This window comes from Varroa jacobsoni, unplaced genomic scaffold, assembly GCF_002532875.2.
Source record: "Varroa jacobsoni isolate VJ856 unplaced genomic scaffold, vjacob_1.0 scaffold_1428, whole genome shotgun sequence".
In the NCBI taxonomy this organism is placed as follows: Eukaryota; Metazoa; Arthropoda; class Arachnida; order Mesostigmata; family Varroidae; genus Varroa; species Varroa jacobsoni.
This window is the reverse complement of record NW_019214330.1, coordinates 261,532-267,531: the sequence shown is the minus strand read 5'-3', so window position 1 is coordinate 267,531 and position 6,000 is coordinate 261,532. Positions and strand designations below refer to the sequence as shown.

At 40.6% G+C, this 6,000-nt stretch overlaps 1 long non-coding RNA gene across 3 annotated transcripts; it reads right to left on the bottom strand.

Annotated features, from left to right (window-relative positions):
* Positions 1-429: 429 nt before the first annotated feature.
* On the bottom strand, positions 430-3,874 carry LOC111269973 (uncharacterized). Of its 3 annotated transcripts, none has more exons than XR_002686036.2 (4): positions 3,049-3,874; positions 1,917-2,078; positions 1,143-1,789; positions 430-977 (listed from the first exon to the last, which is right to left on the bottom strand). It is a non-coding gene; the product is annotated as an uncharacterized LOC111269973 (long non-coding RNA). The 3 variants fall into 3 exon arrangements; XR_015314781.1 differs by having other exon boundaries at positions 1,912-2,078; positions 3,212-3,874; XR_015314780.1 differs by having other exon boundaries at positions 1,912-2,078; positions 3,049-3,873.
* Between the last annotated feature and the right edge of the window lie 2,126 nt (positions 3,875-6,000).

Below are 6,000 nucleotides of genomic sequence, written 5' to 3'. Positions count from 1 at the left end.
TTAGAGCCTATAACCACAAAACAGTGTTAAGCCAGCCAGTCAACAAGCAGGACATCTAGCACAAGGTCAGGATGCGATCGCGCATTTAGGTTAATTAGAAGGGAAAGCATTTGGATAATTGCCGGTTTTGAATTATGGCTCAGTTGCTTATGAAGGTTTCCTTGTTTCCAATGAAAAACAATTGAATATAAAGTAAGATCAAAGACAAAGGTTGCTCTATAACGGAAGCTATGCGCTGCATAGCTTCTACAGGGTAGAAGCCTTCAGAATGGTTTAAAGCTTTAGCGTCATGTCAACACGGGGGGTGTTAGCGGTATGTACGTGGTTCCCAGGGACGGTGCACATCTAGATTTAGAAAAGCGTGAGATGGCTTAGGTTTGAAACTGGGCGTAGATACGTCTCATTTCGTGTTGAAAGGAGGCACACTCATCTGAAGCAACGCCAAGCGGCAGTGCTGAACGTAAATCTCGAAACATTTATTTAGCTGTTTGTAAATGGATATAGGTTTTATGGGATTAGCCGCAGGATCATAGACCCCTTCAGAATCAGTACAGGCAGAAAGTCATTGTGCCACTGTAAACATGAACAGCAAACGATGGATAAGTGGAGCATTTTCTAGCGAACTTTTGGGCACTCGTCATGAGCGTTACTAGATGACGTGATAATAAATAAAGGGGACTATGATAATTTGGTCGGTTGTTAAGATATTTGGTGCCGCGTCCAATTTTGTTAACAGTAGTAGTAGCTCGTATAGTTCGCAGTTTTTTTTCCTTGCCTTCTTCCTGCCCTTGGAATCCGGAAAGCCCGCATTTACGATTGGCAATATATATAAATGCTGAATTTGTGCCGAGCAACTAACTTGGTTTGCCCAGCGTTTTCACGCGTGCGTTTTAACACAGCCATTCTATGCATGAGTTGCCCAAATGGAACGCGCTTGCCTTACCAGCGATGTTGCTCCTGTTCACGGTAACCCGTGACTGGAAATACATTAAAGATAGAATAATTTAGAATAAGTCGAGGAATGATTGAAATCTATCATATTGGTAAATTTGTTTATCAGGATTTGTACAGCACAATCGACTATTTTTCTTTGTATTTTCTAGTCGGCTACTAGATAGACTGGGCGAGGAATAATATATCACCTTTGGGTCGAATCTTGAGAAATGACTTTTTTAGCGTAGAGTTAGTTCTTGAATGAAACACAAATTAGCCTTACTTTAGCCTTACTTCCATTTCGTTCCGTATGAATGAAACCCGATTGCGCTTTGGCTGTAGTCAATTTTTCCACAAATGTTGACTTTTTCATGTCTGATATTCGGGCCATTAGGTACTATTCTTGGCGTGTATCGTTTGATTTGTCTGGGGTTTTCTTCTACGAAGCGGCATGATAACAATATGCCATAGTACCTACTTGCCAACTCCGAAATTTGAACAGACGGCGGCTGCATGCCCATGGCTACCATGGTAACGGCTTGAAAAGCTAGCGACCTTCAATGAATATTGAAAGTTCCGAATCCAGCCTACGGTGGATAACATCTACTTGCTTCAGCGTATGAGATGGCTACTTACTACCGGTAGTAAGTGTACTCTACCTCTCTAGTAAATACTAGCAAACTTGTTACTCTATATCAACACTATATAGAACGGCTGAATTCTGATATGTCGGCGCTTGACGATACACGTGAATGAGCCTAGCTTTCCGTTCAGGTACGCTTCGTTTAGTGATATGTATATGTACCCATGGATCTGCTCCGTCAAACACGGCATGCACGCGGTTTTTTGTATATTACTACAATAGAACAAACAACAGAACAATTAGCAATAGTGTAGAAGTTCGTATGAAATATCGCAGTTTGCATCCATGGTTGCTAGACATAAATAAAAGAAGCAAAATATGGAACAATATTTTGCCTCACCGGGACCATCATGCGTATGTCCGCCTGTGCAGCAAAAATCGTTTCAAAGTCAACACATTATCGATAACTGCCCTCCATTAGTTGCTGTAACTGTTGAGCACTAAATTGCCCATTGTTAGATCCTGTGTACGTATACCCGTGCGCCCGAGGGTCTCTGTATCTCTGTAATAAATCGAAAGAGTTAGCATAAAAACGGGTCATCGAGCCACGCTGTATTTTTAAGCATCTAAACGTAAACAAACGAGGTACCTATCCCCCTAGGCGGCTGTCCCTCAAAAGTTTGTAGATCTCCCTAATTCTCTTTCATGTAGCGATGTAGCAGCAGCCGAATGACTAGATCTGGGCTAGATTGCCCAGAGATGTCGATCATCGTCTTCATGATGCCAGATCGCCAGAAAACAAAAAAAAAACTCGCGGAAATTGTTGAGTAGCCAATTACTTTTCGTTATTATAACCCTTATATTGATGTTTGTGTGTGTTGTGATTGTAGACCCTTCGTTGGGAAACAAACAGACAAACTCTAGCGATATGTGGAAAGCTCGAAACAATATATAGTCCAACAATATAATTTTTGATGACCGTGAAGGCAGCTTCAAGGCTACGTTCCTTTCACTACTTTAGCACTCCAAAACAACGTCATATACAGGTTTTTCCACCGTTCGCTCTGTAATATGCATCTATAGAATTTTTTTGAGCCTCTTGTAACTGAATGAGAACTACTACGTATGCATAGTTAATGTCAATTGAATTTTGTCTGGCTTCAATAACGGAGCTTCTCCTTGTTGGGTCAGTATGTCTTTATCACTTTCCTAGTTAAGTATCTAATGTTTGGCTAATAACGAACACCTATCCATGTACCCAATACCCTCAACGGTAACACTCATTATCTAATTAAAGGAAAATCCAAACACGAGTTTATTATACGTTACGTGCTTTCATTTATTTAGTTCGTTCAAGTCTTTTAACGTCAACTAGCTTTTCACTATTTTGATTTTTCGGCGAATTTCTAATTTGATCAAGTGAATATATAGTTCACAGAAAAGCTTTATGAACGCGGAAGAAATTCGAACGACACCGCGCAAATGAAACGATAGTACAATACCGAATTATGTGTTGATTTCGGAAAACGTACCATTCATATAAATTGGGTCGTCCTATCAATTGCCAAGCCGAAAGTGACGAGGTCACACGAAAGAGAAGCACGACATCAAAAACTGCTTTAATCGGAAAGCCTAAGGCGTTAGGGGAGTTGTCATTGGTGGCTTTTTATCCGTACGAACAGCTATGATACAAACCTCAACTGACTTCGCTCAATGATGACCTTCGTCGTTTCGAAACAAAAATCGACAGCCAATACAGTGCTGACCTCGGACATCAGAAGTAGTAGTGTCGGTAATAACGATTCATAGGCTCACAAGCTACACGAACTCGCTGAAATGTATCATGCCGGCAATAATTTATAAACACATGGCTAAATTACGTAAACGACATCAAATAGCCCAGTTATCGTTCTTCACGTTATGGTATCGAAGTTGTTGATCCAGGATGACAGCAGAATTCCTCCGGACAAGACAAAGAGTAGCATAAGCCATACGATTCAAATTTCAGCAGTAGCAATATATGGACGCTTTTGGGGCACCCTTTTGGTGCAGTTGACGGCTTCTGTAAAGCGGCAGGCGACCGTATTGACGGAAACAGGCATTGGTAAAAAGAGTGTGAGGTTACATGGCGGCCCTCGTAAGTCTCGTGTAGCGATTCAAAGGCAGGGGCTGCCAATGGTCGAATCCATCAAAAACGAGATCATTAGGGCTGATAAAGTTAGTGCAACACATGGCCACTTAACTAAATTACTATTAAATACACTTATAAAAACTAGGGAACTACCAAGCTATGCACAGCCACCCATAGGTTATGTGCGATTTATATATATACGTACACACATATATATAGGATGCACGTCGCCGACTTAAATAATATCATAATTCTTAGATAAATGCAGCTCAGATGTGTGCGTAAAGAGCTACATGAGGCCAAATAAATAGCAGTCCGCTAGAAGCAGTTTCAGCGATATAGATCTGTATATATGCCTATGTATATACATGTTTGGGGCAAAGACGTTACATTGACATTGCTGTATGATGTGTCAGACTGGATTTTTTTGGTAAAGGGACCACCGTCAGAGAGATATTTCGAGCTGCTAATCTTTGTCACCTTGAAAATCTTATTATAGTTATTATGTTGCCAGTAGTCCCTAGCCAGTTTGTAGCCAATCGTCAGCAACCAGCAAATGTATTGCAAAAATTCAACTCTGATCTGCGAAACTAACGTCACACTTTTCATCTGAGATAATTGCACCCGATCGGTTTTCCGTTAGTTGTCTTCTCACGCTTAAAGCGACGGCTTATCTAGATACGTTGTGGATCCAGTTAATATCGACGATCCCTGATAATTTCGGTGGGACATAGTTCTTTTGCTTTCAAGCCACTCTAATAGTTTCTACCTAGGACATTCGTTCGTAGCAGACGAATTTTCCCTTCGCTACTTACATTTAAAGTAAAAAGGAGAGCTATTTCAAATTGTCGAGTTGTTCTACAGGTTCTACATAATTTGTATACAACACTTTACCTTTATTTAAATCTCCTATGTAATCCAATAAAGGGTCACAGATGATTGCAATCACTTCGCAATATCAGTCGCATAGTTATGAGAGATCTTTCCTAACAATCTATGCCATACGCCCAACCGCTTGATATTTATGCGACAGAAATTAAGCTTGGCTGGCTGGATTGCTTGGTAAACGCTTGGTGGCAAAGGGGTGACAAGTCGGATACGGCATGTGAAGCATTTCTCGAATGAGGGAACGAAATGATCATCGCCAAACTTTTTTTTTCGCTAAGAAAATGTTTGACGTTTTTTTTATAGCGAAAGCGATCGAACACTGTCAGCAAGCTGATCAATGCTTCATCACTGTGGTCGGAGTAGCCTAGAACGCATATCGCGTTTTTCTAACCTTTGGCACCTCTCAGTTAGTTGTAAGTATCAAGCCTTGACCCACTCTCAAACTGGTAATATGGATCAACGCAAATATATGTGGTTAAACTGAAAAGTAGGGGCTGAACAAGATCTTTAGCGAGGATACTGAGCCTTAACAGTTGGTAATAAACCAATTCTAAATTATATTACCAAAAAACAATGTAAAATATCACCAATGGATCGTATGAGAGCTGTTTGAGCTTCCTTCAGAGATGTATGCAGAACTTAGAACCTTTTGCATTCGATATATTAACATCTCAAAATTGTATTTGTGCCTACTTCACCAATAAGGCCGCTGTTCTATTCTAAACTCTGAAATCGTAGATACGTGCATGGAGGTCTTTAGAATAGGTTTAATTTAGAATAGGCCGATGGGCAAAGCTTCGGTTGTCGTCGCAAGCTTAGCTATGGTAGCGATCAGAGGTCGATAATCGAAACCTACTTGGAATTTGTCGCTGGAATACTAGCTCGTATCGTTCATACAGCATGAGCATCTGGAACAGAATTGGGGAAATGCGACTTGAGACCATCTATGAGCAATATTTCTATATATCCTTCACAAAACTTACGCCAAGAAAGCTATTCAGCGGATTTGATTAATAATATTGTGTAAGTGGACTGCTGTTGAGACTCCTTCGCGCTTTTTTTTTTGACGATAAAGAAGATCAGGTACTGACCAGCGATAGCCCGCATAAACGTAATTACAGAAAATAATGGCTTCTTCGCTCTGTTGCAACTGACTACTTAAACAGCTTCCAACTGTGTACGCTACAGATGGCAAAACAGACCTCAGTCTCAGCCTGGCGGGGCCTGCGAACGACCGCAAGGTTTTTTTAGGTTACCTTAGAATAATGGTCAGTTAGATTACCCCGGTTGAACGCGTTTCATTAAAAGTTCTTCTTTTTTTTTGCCTATCTTAGAAGAATAGGGATTTTCGATTGTAATATTGTTGTCGCTGATGCTAATAAACTTAATACTTAAGTCACCTCTTGTGTTAGTAAGTCATTGATTACATTTGTTGCCAGTTTGTAGTCATGGGCTTCGTATTGCA